The 16539-nt window shown below is 45.3% G+C and overlaps 1 long non-coding RNA gene across 1 annotated transcript; it reads right to left on the bottom strand.

The window, feature by feature from the left end:
• Positions 1-9098: 9098 nt before the first annotated feature.
• On the bottom strand, positions 9099-15663 carry LOC132566878 (uncharacterized). The gene is made up of 3 exons (XR_009555078.1): positions 15591-15663; positions 14589-14759; positions 9099-9281 (listed from the first exon to the last, which is right to left on the bottom strand). It is a non-coding gene; the product is annotated as an uncharacterized LOC132566878 (long non-coding RNA).
• Positions 15664-16539: the final 876 nt, after the last annotated feature.

Below are 16539 nucleotides of genomic sequence, written 5' to 3'. Positions count from 1 at the left end.
TTTTTTGTAGCAGAAACACCTTTGCATATTAGGCTATACCCCGCTGATGTAGCCAATCCTCCAAGAGCTTACAGGAGACCCTGTAAGAAGAGCCGTGTAAGCTCCAGGAGGTTTGGCAACATCAGGGTTGTGTGGCCTAATATGCAAAGGAGTTCCTGCTACAAAAAAAGCCCTGGTTTTATACAATGTTGCCATACAAGAGAGATCTCAGTAGATGTGAATACACAATAATCATATTTAGGTCCTTTGCCAGATCATGTAAGTTGAGGTTGGCACTTCTAGTTTTATAATAATTAATCAAGCAGCTATCTTTGTGCCTTTATATTACTAAACCACCATGAAGCTCTTAACTTTGTTTCCTGGAGTAAGTCTTGAAAAGGAAGGCTACGAAGGATTTCAGCAAGCTATTGTTGGGGAAATCTTCTGTGTTATGCCCCTTATGAGCAGTCACAATTTTGTTTTGTTTCTTTTTTCAGCATCTGCTAGTTTTGACCTGAGCTGCTTCTCCTCTATGGCTCTGTTGCTGCGTTAAAGTTTTAGTTGTTTTCTTCCTCCTCACAAGCTCAGCATTTAAATAACATCGAAATCATCATTTCCCTTCTAATAATGTCACCCTTCATGACCATATTAGGAATTTACACAGAATTTATCTGTGTATCTTGAGCTGGCTGTCGAGAGGGATACTGGACAATCCACTGTCAGATTTACTTTTTATCATATTAGACCCTGGAGAATCAAGAGGAGAGACTTTTTCAAAACTCCTTCAATGATAACATTTTAAAGAAGAACATCTTGATGGTGACTTGGTCTTTTTTGGCAGAATTTAGAAGATGAAGTTATGCCTGTCATGCGAAACCACCCTCCACACATGAAAACTCAAGTCACTAATCTTGGAGTACAAAATTTCCAGTTTGGCACAATAAATCATGGAGGGGGGCGGGGAAGAATGAAGACAAGTACCTAAAGTACCTAAAAAGCAAGTAACTTGTTACCCTAACAAAAGTACAGACTAGAAAATAAGGGGTCAGAAGCAAAAACTGAAACCAATAAAACCATTCACTTTGCACAATCCTAATGTGTGTTAGTATTACATTTTAGTCCAAATTGTGTTTCTCCCACCTAGCTAGTCCAGAGCAAACCAAACCACAGAGAATCAGAGAATACATTGGAGAGTAGTTGTTCAGACTGAGAAGAGGAGGAGGACGACGATAATGACAATGATGAGATTGGATGTATACCCTGCCCTTCACTTAGAGTCTCAGAGTGATTTACAATCTCCTTTCCCTTCACTTCCCTACAGCAGACACTCTGTGAGGTAGGTGGGGCTGAGAGAGCTCTGAGAGAACTTCTCTTGAGAGAACAGCTCTGCAGAGAACTTGTGTCTGACCCAAGGTCACACCAGGCAGGAGTGAAGGAGTAGGGAATCTTTGCCCTCCTCCTGGGACCTGAGGCCTCTTCTGGATAGGTAAATTTAATTGCCCCCAATCACTGCTATAATCCCTCTCACCCTTATCTTCTCTGCAACTGGGAGGGGTCATTTTGTAGAAAAATAGGGGGTGGAGCTCATTAGCATAACTCATTAGCATATGTCCCCCAGCCAAAAGCAGTCCAATGCAAGAAAGGAGAGTCCCAGCCGAGCGAGGTCTGCTTGGGCTGGCTAGAGATCCATATGTGGGTCAAAAGGTCAGCAAGCCACCTGCTGCCCAAAATCACCTAAGAAGTGGAGAAAGGGTGGCACAGGCTTCTCCAGGGGTTAATGAGGGCTGCTGGGGGCATGGCAAAGTCCCTGGTGGCTGGCTGGCTGCTCTCCTAATCCAGGGATTGTTATGCAGCTGCACCTACTATTGAATGGACAAAGCAAGTGGGGAGGAAGAGGGGGAACCATCAGAAAGATTCAGGAGCTGTGCTCCTGCTGAATCTGAGGCCCCAACATGTTTGCCTATGTACATTATCCTCTGTATGTGTGCATTATTTTATTATCTTCTATTCATAAAACAACCTCCTTTGGTTAAGCAACAGTCTGGTTAATTCTGAGAGTTCTCTAAGGAAAAATCCTGGTATACAATTTGTTTAAAGATCTCATTGTTACCACCTCTCGCTAGCCTAAGGTCTCCAGGTAATATTCCCCCAAATACATAATGGCTGCATTGTGTCTGCATACTGATAACATTCTGGTATCCTGTGGTATTCCTCATGGCAAATCCCATATAGGGGATTCCTTATCTTCTGCTCTCCTTCTGCACCAGTAGCATATCTCATTTGCATATGCCCTGGCTGTGTGCAGTGGGGAGAGAACTCCCCATTGCATGCAGACGATGGCTAGAGGTTCAGGAGCTGTGCTCCTGTGAGCTCCTGCTGAATTCAAGCCCTGGGGTTAGCATATCATATGGTTAATAACATATGGGTTAGTACTATGATGTATACATATAAGGATATGAATATATGAATATGGATATATGAATATATGCATACATGAGCACATTAATATATAAGCAAATGAATACATGAATATGCTGTGAATACATGAATATGCTGTGGTTGTTCATCAGCAAGGACGATACTGTGAGAAAAATCAGATCGTCATCAGCAATGCCAATACCATGAGGAAAATCAGCCAAACATGTTCAAAGCATAAAGTCGAGACAAAGCCTTGTCAGGGACTTGTACCTGACAATGGCTAGGGATGGGCATGAACAGGGAAAATGCAGTTTAGTTTGTGGTTCATGACATGCTCAATTCATGAACCATGAACTATCACAAACTTTGTGGTGCCAAATGAACAAGTGAGGTTTGTGATACAGTAGAATGCCCCTCCATGTGCTAAAGCAATGATTCCCAACTTTTTCGGCACCAGGGACCTGTTTTGTGGAAGACAACTTTACTCTCTCTCCTGGCTGTTTAGGTCTCTCTTGTTTTCCTGCTCCCCTCCCCACAAAATTAGGGCATCTCCTGGCTTGCCTTGCCTGCCATTGCTGAGCATCCGTCCCTCCATGGAACCAAATTGCACCTCTAAGAAGAGCCCTGTCTGTGGCATTAGCTAGGCCCGCCCAGCCAACAACTTTCCCTTTTTCTGCTGCTCCCTTGCTGCAGCTCACTCAGCGCCTGGACCCCAGCCAGAAGGCCAAGTGGATCCAGTTTCTGCCCACTCATTGGACTCGTGTGGCTGAGGTCCAATGATGGCGTCAATAAGGGCCAGAGGGGGCACCCTACAGGCTCAGAGTCAGGAGGACTATCCCAAGGGAGAAGGGAAGCAGTGTGGTGATCTGATTCCCAGGCCAGCAGCAGATGGGCAGAGATGGTGGCAGTGGCAGCAGCATGTGCTCACACCTCACAGTCACTGCTTTTGGGCCATATGTGCATGTGTGCACAAAGAGGATGCCTTGGGGTGGGGGCACCAGTGCACGCTGCCCCACCCCCTAGGTGTCCTCCTTGCATGCACAGAGCCAGCAGCTTCAACCCTCGCACCATGGAATCATCCCCAGTTGCAGGAGACAGGGGGGATGATGAAAAAGAACTGGGCAGAGGCTCTGAGGAGACAGGCAGCTGGGCTGCAATTGTGAAGTGCCTCTCTTGCAAATATGTGTTTGTCAGCATGAGCAAACAAGCTTGCTCTGAAAATCCAGAGAGAAGTGAGCAGCCCTCCTCCAGCCGCAGCTGTATTCGGGCAGGAGGCTGTCTTGTTCCTCAGCCTCCTTCAGCATGAGAATGGGCATGCTTGGAGTCTTCCTTAGTGTGTTGCCGAGTGGGAGGAGTGTGCTTCTGGCCTGTCCTCTCTGTGCAGGAGAGGGGAGGTGGTTGTGTGTTTAGGTCTCTCTTGTTTTCCTGCTCCCCTCCCCACAAAATTAGGGCATTTCCCCGTAACATCTCTCACATCATAACTGCCCCTCCCCAGGGTCTGACACTTGCTTGGTCACAAGGAGAGCAAGCTGCAGTGGCTGTTGGTTGCCAAGCCATGTGAGGTGGGGAAGGCTTCTCTCTGTTCACCTTCATCTCTTGCTTTCCAAGCCTGCCTTTCCACCTGCCCTCCCCCCTTTCCTTTTTCCTCTGCTGCAGCCAGCCTGTCACTGCTCTCCCGTCCCTACCCTGTTCTTCAGTCCCTTCTGGCAGTGCCAGAACACCATAGTGGTCATTGAGGAAGTGAATGAGGGACAGCAGTCAAAAGGAGGCAGAGCCCAGCCCACTGCTGCCACCTGGCCTGCAGAAGGCACCTTGCCCGCCCCAGCCAACCCACCCTGACTCCCATGGCAGCCGCGTTCTCCCCCCCTCCTCTAGCAGTTTCTGCCTCAGGAAAGGTGGGAGGTAGGCTGGATCAAAGGCAGCCACGGAGGTTCATGATTCCTGATGCAAATCACATGCCTCACCGCTGCTGTGCAGTCCGGTAGCTAACAGGCTGTGGACCAGTACCAGTCTACGGCCCAGGGGTTGGGGACCCCTGTGCTAGAGACACCAAGTTCATAGCGGTTCTCCTGCTGACTCTACTCTACCTGTTCTCCAAGTTTGGAGAGGACTGGATTTATGGGATCCAAGTTAGCTGCCCTCCAAAGCAAGTTCTACCAGGAAAGTGATTTCTGGGAAAATAGCAGAAATGATAGGCACAGATTTAGGAGTGTATAGAATAAGCCCTGTCTAAATTAGAAGCATCAAACCCGCAGGGAATCTTCCCATAATGCTCCTCTACATGTCCTCCCATTTATGTTAAGATTGGACTTAGGGGTTCTATGTGATGGCCCTCCAAAGATGATGCCTCCAGGAAAAATGTCAGGCACAAGTTCAGAAGTGTGTATAGTGGACTCTTTGTTGTTTACAGCTGGACCCCTCCTCAAGCTCTGGGCATCCTGGGGCAAGCACTACCGGGGCCTGGGCAGGCCAAGACACTGTTCAGTGGATGCCAGTTGCATATCTCCATGGGAAAACAAGAGAAATATACTTTGATTAGAAAGTTGCCAGAACAGATGTCTTTCCTCCACCCTAAAGGCATGCATAATTTAATGGATTACTCAATAGTTATGCAAAACAAGCAATTACTCTCAAAACCTCTTTTACATATGCAAGATCACTTTTGCCTCTTCACTATTACCTAAATACAAACACAATCCCTTTATTTTAGTTTCACCTGTCTAGTCAAGCCTTCCTGGGTCATCAACACAGCCATTAGCAACCATCTAGCCTTTGTTTTACCCCAGAAAAGCAATCATTACACTTCTTTAAGAGTTTCCCACCAGACAAGACACAAGACTTTCAACAGCCTCAGGACACAATTTCCCTATAAAGACTGGCCCCAAAATTCACTCATTGTTTTGTGTGTGTGTGTAGAATCCTCCACAGCCCTTTATGTATTAACAGAAGCATTCACAGTGGAGAATCCTAGCACTATATTCCCCCCCAAATTCTGAAGTTGCGAAATATCGCAATAACGAAGAGAGAGAAATCGAGGGGTTTGTGTGTGTGTGTGTGTGTGTGTGTGTGGCAGCTTCTTCCCTTCGCTCCCTCCCGGGTGGCGAAGCTGGGATTTCCTCCGCTCTCTTTCCCCTCCCCGGCTGGCGCTTGCAACGGGGACCTGACTGATTCCTGCTGCCAGAGCTCCCCCCCGCCCCATTCTCTCCTTCCCCTTCTGTGGCGCATGTGAAGAGCGAGCTCTCGTCTATTTTCTAACCGAGCAGAATGTAGCCAGGGAGAAGAATGCAGGACTCCAACTTCCCATTTTATACATGGCGATTTTGTGCAGGTCCAGAAATCCTGGTGGCACAGCTGAGGGAGGCATTCCCTTTTTAAAACACACACACATAAGAACATAAGAACATAAGAGAAGCCATGTTAGATCAGGCCAATGGCCCATCCAGTCCAACATTCTGTGTCACACAGCGGCCAAATATATATATATAAATATATATATATATATATATATATATATATATACACACACACACACACACACACACACACACACTGTGGCTAATAGCCACTGATGGACCTCTGCTCCATATTTTTATCTAACCCCTTCTTGAAGATGGCTATGCTTGTGGACGCCACCACCTCCTGTGGCAGTGAATTCCACATGTTAATCACCCTTTGGGTGAAGAAGTACTTCCTTTTATCCGTTTTAACCTGTCTGCTCAGCAATTTCATCGAATGCCCACGAGTTCTTGTATTGTGAGAAAGGGAGAAAAGTACTTCTTTCTCTACTTTCTCCATCCCATGCATTATCTTGTAAACTTCTATCATGTCACCCCTCAGTCGACGTTTCTCCAAGCTAAAGAGCCCTAAGCGTTTCAACCTTTTTTCATAGGGAAGGTGTTCCAGCCCTTTAATCATTTTAGTTGCCCTTTTCTGAACTTTCTCCAATGCTATAATATCCTTTTTGAGGTGCGGCGACCAGAACTGCACACAGTACTCCAAATGAGACCGCACCATCGATTTATACAGAGGCATTATGATACTGGCTGATTTGTTTTCAATTCCCTTCCTAATAATTCCCAGCATGGCGTTGGCCTTTTTTATTGCAAACGCACACTGTCTTGACATTTTCAGTGAATTATCTACCATGACCCCAAGATCTCTCTCTTGGTCTGTCTCTGCCAGTTCACACCCCATCAACTTGTATTTGTAGCTGGGATTCTTGGCCCCAATGTGCATTACTTTGCACTTGGCCACATTGAACCGCATCTGCCACGTTGACGCCCACTCACCCAGCCTCAACAGATCCCTTTGGAGTTCCTCACAATCCTCTCTGGTTCTCACCACCCTGAACAATTTAGTGTCATCCGCAAATTTGGCCACTTCACTGCTCACTCCCAACTCTAAATCATTTATGAACAAGTTAAAGAGGATGGGACCCAGTACCGAGCCCTGCGGCACCCCACTGCTTACCGTCCTCCACTGCGAAGACTGCCCATTTATACTCACTCTCTGCTTCCTATTACTCAGCCAGTTTTTGATCCACAAGAGGACCTGTCCTTTTACTCCATGACTCTCAAGCTTTCTAAGGAGCCTTTGATGAGGAACTTTATCAAAAGCTTTCTGGAAGTCAAGGTAAACAACATCTATCGGGTCTCCTTTGTCCACATGTTTGTTCACCCCCTCAAAGAAATGTAACAGGTTAGTGAGGCAAGATCTTCCCTTGCAGAACCCATGCTGAGTCTTCCTCAATAACCCGTGTTCATCAATGTGCCTACTCATTCTGTCCTTGATAATGGTTTCTACCAACTTTCCCGGTATTGAAGTCAGACTGACTGGCCTGTAATTTCCCGGATCTCCTCTGGAACCCTTTTTAAAGATGGGGGTGACATTTGCTACCTTCCAGTTCTCAGGAACGGAGGCAGATTTCAATGAAAGATTACAGATTTTTGTTAGAAGATCCACAAGTTCAACTTTGAGTTCTTTCAGAACTCTCGGATGTATGCCATCCGGACCCGGTGACTTATTAGTTTTTAATTTGTCTATTAGTTGTAGGACCTCCTCTTTTGTCACCTCAATCTGACTCAGGTCTTTCAACACCCCTTCCAATATTAGTGGTTCTGGGGCGGGCAAACACTTCTCATCTTCCACGGTGAAGACGGAGGCAAAAAATGCATTCAGCTTCTCAGCCATTTCCCCATCCTCCTTCAGTAATCCTTTTACCCCATGGTCATCCAAGGGCCCCACTGCTTCCCTGGCTGGTTTCCTACTTCTAATATATTTGAAGAAATTTTTATTGTTGGTCTTTATGTTTTTTGCAATATGCTCCTCATAGTCCCTTTTTGCCTGCCTGATCACAGTCTTGCATTTGATTTGCCACTGCCTGTGTTCCCTTTTATTAATCTCACTTGGACTGGTTTTCCACCGCTTAAAGGAGTCCTTCTTACCTTTTACAGCTTCCATTACTTTGTTTGTTAACCATGCTGGCCTCTTCTTATACCTGTTTGTGCCTTTCCTAACTTGTGGTATGTATTTTATCTGAGCTTCTAGGATTATAGTTTTAAATAGTCTCCAAGCTTCCCCAAGGGTTTTGACCGTATTTACCTTTCCTTTCAGTTTCCTCCTCACATGCCTCCTCATCTCAGAGAATTTACCCCTTTTAAAGTTAAATGTGGTTGTGGTGGTCTTTTTGGGCAACTCCCTATTTATACAAATGGTGAAATCAATAACATTATGGTCACTGTTCCCAAGCGGCGCAATCACTTTTACGTCTCTCACCAAGTCTTGGGCATTACTTAGGACCAGATCCAGGATCGCCCCACCCCTGGTAGGTTCTGAGACCATCTGCTCCATAGCACACATGAACGCTTTGGCCCGCACCGGCACTAGATTCCCCCACCCCCCCAACAATGGTCGTTTTCGCATTATCGAGATAACGCAACAGCGAAATAACGCAACTAAAGTCAATAATAATAATAAAAAATTCTAACGAAACCAATTGAAGTGGCAATTGAGGCTATTCCAGGAGGGTTTTTTTTTTCTTTGTTAATTTCGAAATATCGCTATTACGCAAAACTGTGAAGTTTAAAAAAAAATGGCCGTGCTGGCACTTTGGGGAAGCGCCGCGAAAGGCTGATGATTGGCCAAGGGGGTGGATGGGGTGGGAGGACGAAAAGGGAGAGGGTGCCGCCCACACAGCAGTCGATCCGGCGTGGATGGATTTCCCACAGAAAACTCCGCGGAGTGGATCCGGAGTGGATCCGGAGGTTTTCAAAAACTCTGGAAGGAGGTGGATCTAGATACTCCGGCGTGAAACGCCTGCAGCGCCGGAGCAAACCGCAGCACCGGAGCAACAGGTGGGAAAACCAGGAAAAGATCCGGAGGTAAATGGGGTGCTACGCCGGAGTAAACGCTAGTGCGAAAACGGCCAGTGTCTTTTCATTAAAGGTTGGCAAACAGAAAGGAGAGGGGTGTGAAAGCTAATTTCACTCACATGGGAAAACAAAATAAAACTGATGGAAGAATAATGAGGTATTCTGTTGAGTGAAGAAGCATTTTCAAGGGGTCTAGAGAATCTAAGAAGATGTAAAGAGGGGGAACTTGGGGAATACTGGCATCCAAACTGAAAAGTGAGACAGCAGTGCCTTGAGGCTTTTACATGATCAACACGAATTTATCACCTCTTCCAACATATTTACCAGAGATACAGGATGGCAAATCCATGTGCCCATCAATACATTTCCTGATGGAAGGAGTTGAGAGGACATAACCTTCCATGCACAGGAATTTCAGGGTCTGATTATTTGGAACAGCAAGTGCATATCTTTGGCTACCAGACAAAAATAGATTTTTGGTTTCCAGCTGCTGTTTTCTGATAGTACAAGGAGCTGAAAGGAAGAAAAAGGTGTGGGGGGAATTGTCAGAGCAGCATTTCTACCTTTGAACCTGGCAGATTCTGGGAAGCCCAGTTATTTAATACCCGAGTAGGGAGGAAAAAGAATAGGGCATCACAAGTCTTATTTCAGCAGCACAAGAATCATGCTTATTCAGAAACATCATGTTCAGGGCTTTTTTTTTGTAGCAGGAACTCCTTTGCATATTAGGCCACACATCCCTGATGTAGCCAATCCTCAAAGAGCTTACAGTAGGCCCTGTAAGAAGAGCCTTGTAAGCTTTTGGAGGATTGGCTACATCGGGGGGGGGGGGCTAATATGTAAAGTGGCCCACTAGCAATTCCCACTAGCCCACTAGCTAGTGGCCCACTAGCAAAAATATGGCCCACTAGCAATTCCCTCGATGGCTTTGTGGAGACCTGGCAAGACCGGCTAACCAGGGCCATCGACGCCCTCTGCGCCCTCGTATGAGGTTGGCCCCATGGTACACCTTGGAATTGCGCCAGCTGAAACAAGGGCTCAGACGACTAGAGAGGCAGTGGAGACATACTCGGGAGGAAGCAATGAGAACATCCTACAGAACGTTTATGAAGTCTTATGAGATGGCAGTCAAGGCTGCAAAGAAAAACTACTTTGCAACCAAGATTGCATCTGCAAATTCGCGCCCAGCACAATTGTTTAGAATAATTGGGGACCTTATAACATTGCCACAAGGCAAACCAAACATTAGAGAATTGGAGATTGGCTGTGAGGCATTTGCGAAATACTTTGCGGATAAAATCTCATTGCTCCGCCAAGACCTGCCTACCACCTTGGAAACAGTGAGCGAAATTGAGGCTCCGGGCCTGTCTTTGGGTTTGGTGCTGGATCACTTCGACCCGCTCAATCTGGAGGAAGTCGATGGGATCCTCTCCGCTGCTAGCCCAACAACATGCGATTTGGATCCTTGCCCCTCTTGGCTGATTAAATCTTGCCAGAGGGAGCTCAGATGTCCTTTATGGGACATCATAAATAGATCCCTCACAGAGGGGCATTTCCCAACACCCCTGAAAGAGGCGTTGGTTCGCCCTCTCTTAAAAAAATGTACAGCAGACCCGGCCGAATTGGCGAATTACCGTCTGGTGTCTAATTTACCATTTTTAGGTAAAATCATTGAGAGGGCAGTGGCGTTGCAGCTGCAGAGGTTCCTAGATGACGCTTCCGTTCTTGACCCGTGCCAGTCTGGTTTCCGACCGGGCCATGGGACGGAGACGGTGCTGGTCGCCTTGGTGGATGATCTTCAGCGGCAACTGGATCGGGGCGCCGCCGTGGTACTGATGCTACTAGACCTGTCGGCGGCATTTGACACAGTCGATCATCAGTTGCTAAAGCGTCGCCTCGCCGACATAGGGGCTGGGGGGTTGGCCTTGCAATGGCTTTCCTCCTTCCTCTCCAGTCGGGGACAAAGGGTGGCTATTGGGGGTGAGCGATCCCAGAGGCACACACTTGATTGTGGAGTGCCTCAGGGAGCAGTTCTCTCCCCAATGCTATTTAACATTTATATGCACCCCCTTGCCCAGATTGTCCGGAGGTTTGGGCTGGGTTGCCATCAATATGCAGATGACACCCAGCTCTATCTACTAATGGACGGCCAGCCCGGCTCCGCCCCGGGGAACCTAGATCGGGCCTTGCAGGCTGTAGCGACGTGGCTCAGACTGAGTGGGCTGAAGCTGAACCCAGCGAAGACAGAGGTCCTTTGTGTGGGTCGCGGCGCCCTAGGAGGGGAAATAGCTCTCCCGACCTTCGAAGGCGCACCATTGAAACCAGCGAGCCAGGTAAAGAGCTTGGGTGTTTTACTGGAGCCTTCATTATCAATGGAGGCCCAGATAGCAGCCACTGCCAAGTCAGCATTCTTCCACCTGAAGCGGGCAAGGCAGTTGGCCCCCTTCCTGGAGCGTCGCGACCTCGCAACAGTGATCCATGCAACGGTCACCTCAAGATTGGACTATTTTAATGCCCTCTACTTGGGGCTACCTCTGTGCCGGACCCGGAAGCTGCAGCTGGTGCAGAACGCATCGGCCAGGCTACTATTGGGGCTCTCGAAACAGGAGCACATACGGCCGGGGCTGCGCAGACTGCACTGGCTGCCAATTATCTACCGAGTCCAGTACAAAGTGTTGGTCATTACCTTTAAAGCCCTATATGGCCGAGGACCAGCCTACCTAAGGGACCGTCTCTCCCCATATGAACCCCAGAGGGCACTGAGGTCAATGGGAAAAAATAAAATGACCACCCCCGGGCCGAAAGAGGTCAAGCTCCAAAACACCAGAGCCCGGGCCTTTTCAGCTGCGGCCCCTGCACTGTGGAACCACCTTCCGGAGGAAGTTCCGCAGGGCCTGCAAGACCAGTTCCGCAGGGCCTGCAAGACCGTCCTTTTCAGACAAGCTTACATTCATATCGACTGCTGAGTTGCTAGGAATAAAGGAACCGCCACCTATAATATTATTATGGAAATATTTAAACTGGCAGAACCAGCGCCAGAATATTTTTCATTGCTGCCAGATACATTTAACTTAATTTAAATTATGTATTTTAATTCTATTGACTGGTTTTTATATGTTTAATTTTTAATTGTTAAATTTAAAGTTTTACCTATCTATGTAAATGTATGAAATGTTGTTAGCCGCCCTGAGCCGCCTAGGCGGGGAGGGCAGGATACAAATAAAATTTATTATTATTATTATTATTATAAAGGAGTTCCTGCTACAAAAAAAGCCCTGGTTCATGTTGCATTTTTATAACATCCTTGAGTGAAAAACAAGTTGCCAGTGGGACATTGCTAATGACAGAGGTCAAAGCAATTCTATCCAATAAAAGTGACCAAACATACCATGTGGGTTTTGTTATTCACATGAAATGTAATCATAATAATTAAGGTTTTACTGCATGAGAGAAATGCTTTAAGCAATGTTTAAAAATATTCCACAGAGATTTTAATTTAATTGAGAGATTTAGGCATAGCCTGATTCCATTATGGGCAAGTCTCTCATGAACATCCCATCAAGGTTATCAGCACATGCAACTCAAATTGGAGTTCATCCTTCCAGGTCTGGGACTAGGCACTTGTGTACTGGTGAGAATAAGTTGTTTCTGTTTGTTCTGGAAATAAACATCTTTAATCACATATAGATAGTTTACTGATTCCATATCTCAAATCAATACCTTAACTGCGATTCAAGTGATACTTTTGCCAAGCCTGGTTAACTGTTAGCCAGTTCCAACTGAAAGGCACTTTGCTCTTCCTACCCTGCTTTAATAGTCTGGAAAATACAAACACATCGCTATTCCCGTTGACTCATTGTACAGGGAGGAAGAACAGGCACAAGTGCTCTAGCCCTGCCCCTTGACTTTATGTGATTGCCTGATCATCTGCAGAGTGTAGCTATGCAGAGGAAGTGGCTGTATGTATACTTCCTCGTTTTGATCAGCAATGCTGGTTTCAGAATATCGCTGAGCATAATAAAAAGTGTGTGTAAATGGTAGGAAGAGGAGAATGGTGGCAGGGGAAGTCTGTGCCAGCCCTTCTGTTATAAGGGACTTTTGAAAAACAGCAACAGAATAGAATAATATAAACCCTGCAGCACCCAAATCTGTCTTCTTTGCAGAAAGGGGTCTTTTCTCAGGTAGAATACTATAGCCAGAAAGGGGAAAATAACTCCACACAATGCCTTTTTGAGGTTTGAAACTGGCTTGGAGAGGAAGGCAGAAGTATCTAACCCCAGTGCAGTCAGGCTTTCCTTTAGCCATGTGGCTACTGTGAGAGTTAAGTCCCCTCCCCCACTTTTTGAAAGTTGCAACCAATAGGTTGGCTTTTTGCCCAGCTCCATTGCGGTGGAAATGAATGACTATGAGAATTAAAGAACTCCAGAGCAATTCCAATCTTCTACTCATCCCCATCCACTCCTCACCTTTCGTTCTTTCTCCCTGCCTCTGCTTTGACCCACAATTAAGTAATATAACTGCAATGTAGGTAAGCATTGAAAATGCTCATGAAGAGATCAATTATAATACTTGGTGGGCACTCTCCCCTGTTAATTCTAATGTTTTGTACAAAAAACAGTTATAACGTTCTATATATACTATGGAAGTTCTTGAGTCTTATACATGTTTTAAAAATCTTCTTGTATAATAACTGCAGACGTAATCTCCAAAAGCAGAAAAGCCTAGGGTTGCCAAGTCCAATTCAAGAAATATCTGGGGACTTTGGGGGTGGAGCCAGGAACAAGGGTGTGACAAGCATAATTGAACTCCAAGGAGTTCTGGCCATCACATTTAAAGGGACAGCACATCTTTTTAAATACCTTTCTTCCATAGGAAATAATGAAAGATAGGGGCACCATCTTTTGGAGCTCATAGAATTGGACCCCCTGGTCCAATCATTTTGAAACTTGGGGGGTATTTTGGGGAGAGGCACTAGATGCTATACTAAAATTTTGGTGCCTCTACCTCAAAAAATACCCCCCCCAGAGCCCCCACTATCCGCAGATCAATTCCCCATTATTCCCTATGGGAATCGTTCTCCATAGGGAATAATAGAGTGCCCAGTAGACATTTCCCTCCACCCCCCATGCTTTCTAAAGCAGGGGGAGGGCCTCCAAACCAGGGAATCCCCTGCCCCCTTCCTCTCTCTCACACACAAATACTTACTAGGTCTTGTTCCTGCAGAACTTTACTTGCTCTGAAAACAAAAGCAAAAGAAAGGGAGGGGCCGTTCTCCCATGAAACTGTTACTGACCCTTTCCCATGAAGCCCTTCTTGTTTCCTGCTTCCTGCTCAGCCTTAAAGGCACACATTTTAGAAACGGACCTGTTTGTAGGTTTCTAAACCTGCAAGAGCTCTAAAACTACATGATGACTGTGGGGGCGGGGCTTCCCCTGCCGGCCAGCTGGCTGAGGGTGGGGGGAAGCCTATAAAAATGGGGGATCCCCCGCTGGGACCTGGGGATTGGGAAGCCTAGAAAAGCCCAGTAGCACCTTAAAGACTAACAAAACTTGTAACCAGATATGAGCTTTCATGAGTCACCGAAGTGAGCAGTGACTCCCAAAAGCTCCCTGCCACAAATTGTGTTAGCCTTTAAGCTGCCACTGGACTCTTGTTCTTTTCTACTGTTACAGACAGACTAACATGGCCTACCTAGCATGATGATCTCCAGATTGTGAGTTGGTAACTATAGCTCGCAGGTATTACAGAGAAACTCTCAGAAGTCATCCTAAACAATCCCATTCCAATCCTATATAAAGCAAATTGAATATGGTGTCTTACCCAAGCACTTTGGTGTAGGGGTCCACTGTGGTCCTTTGCATGTTATCCATGCGTGCCCCTCTAAGGCATATCCAGGGAAGCATCCATATTGCACTCTATCATCATTTTGATACTCAGCTCTTTCACCATTTATAATCTCTCCAAAATCAATTCCAGGTGGATCTTCACATGCTAGAATGATACTTAGCAAACTCATAATCACATTTGGCTAAATTCTATTTCAGGATTTTTGTCATTTCTAAAAACTTCTCAAATTTTATAAAACATTTAGTGATTTCAGAGATATTCTTGGTTACATATTCATGCAAATGTATTTTTCTTGTATCTCTGCTTTATTTCCCTTGCCCAGTATTTAAAAAGACAATGATTTTGTTTCTAAGAACCAAACTGAAATTGGTGGTGGTCTTAGGTCCAACTCATGGCCACTGACACTAGTTTAGAGGAAAACGTAGATAACTTCAAAAATTTCCATGAGGGAGGGCCCAGTCAGCCCTGCAACATGGCAGTACCAGGCAATTCCTCTCATGCCTTTTCAAGCACTAAAACATCCCAAGGACTTGTTCTGACACTTTAAGAGGCAAAGGAGATGAAACAAGATCACCTGGAGCAACTGCAAAACTGGCCAAACCAGGACTGAGCCCTGACAGCAATTTTTAGGTGGCTAAATTTGTCTCTAAAATGGTGTTGGTTTTTTGCAGAAAAAGCCCTGCAAGAATTCATTTGCATATTAGAGCACACCTCTTGACACCAAGCCAGCAGGAACAGTGTTCCTGTGCATTCCTGCTCAAAAAAACCCCTGGTTGGTGGCCATAGGTTGGACCCATGACCATCGTAAAGTGTAGTTTGGTCCTGACCATTTATAGGTTCCACCATTAATTGGAATAACCACAAAGTTGAAATCTTTTCAATTATAAGTCTCCTTTTTTTAGCAATTAACTCTTCCTATTGAAAAGTACAGAAACTAATATCCATTTCCTTGGTGTAATATTTCTTTTAGCTTACCATTTTGGGAATAACAACAAGTCCATAGAAGCAATGGAACAATATATTGCAGCCAAATCATCCCAATAATTCAAATGCAAATAGCAAGCCTTTATTGGCATAAAACAGATTTAGCAGTAAAATAGCAATATAAATAATATAAAATCCTAGATTATAAAGTACACAGGGAGCTAAAATACATAAAATAAGTAAAATATATATGAGTCGAGTTTAGCCAAATTAAATAATTAAAACAAATAAAATGTGGTCATTCCAGAACCATTCTCTGTCGTATTTCCATGGCCTGTTGGAGAAATCTAGCCACCATTAAAGTTACCTCAGCGCAAGTGTCATTTAAAAGTTTGCGGAATTTGCCTGAATCAGCACAGCCCAACATATCTGCTAAGATATCTTTCAAGTATATAGAACGAATATCATCATAAAGGGGACAGTTCAGTAGTACATGGGAAATAGTTTCAATACATTTGGAATTACAAAGACAGTGTCTATTAGAGTACACAATCCTGTTAAATCTACCAAATAGGATAGCAGATGGTAATGCATTACATCTCGTTAACGAGAACGCACGCCGTTGCTGTGGAGCTTGCAGAGAGGAAAAATACGACGCTAATTTCCCTACTGAGAGAGGAAGTTCGAAGTTCAGTGGGGAGCAGGACTTGTTGGCCAGGCTATATAACATTTGCATTTCAATATCTAGAATTCTGAGCTTAAGTTTCAAAAAAGTTTCTTTTAAGGATAGCATAAGAAGTGAATCTAAATCAATGCCCATAGATTTTATTTTCCTCTCAATAAATACTAGCCAATTTGACAAATTAGATTCTGAGAGCAGTTGATATAAAAGGCTCTCTGAGTCAGAGTGGAAATGCAGCCATAGACAGTATTTAAGTGACATTAGACATGCTTGTGTTTCCACAAGATTTGTCCCTGTTTCTAAACACAAAACTGCATA

The sequence above is a fragment of the Heteronotia binoei genome, chromosome 2, assembly GCF_032191835.1.
Source record: "Heteronotia binoei isolate CCM8104 ecotype False Entrance Well chromosome 2, APGP_CSIRO_Hbin_v1, whole genome shotgun sequence".
Classification (NCBI taxonomy): domain Eukaryota; kingdom Metazoa; phylum Chordata; class Lepidosauria; order Squamata; family Gekkonidae; genus Heteronotia; species Heteronotia binoei.
The sequence above is the reverse complement of the archived record's forward strand: the minus strand, read 5'-3'. Positions and strand labels throughout refer to the sequence as shown.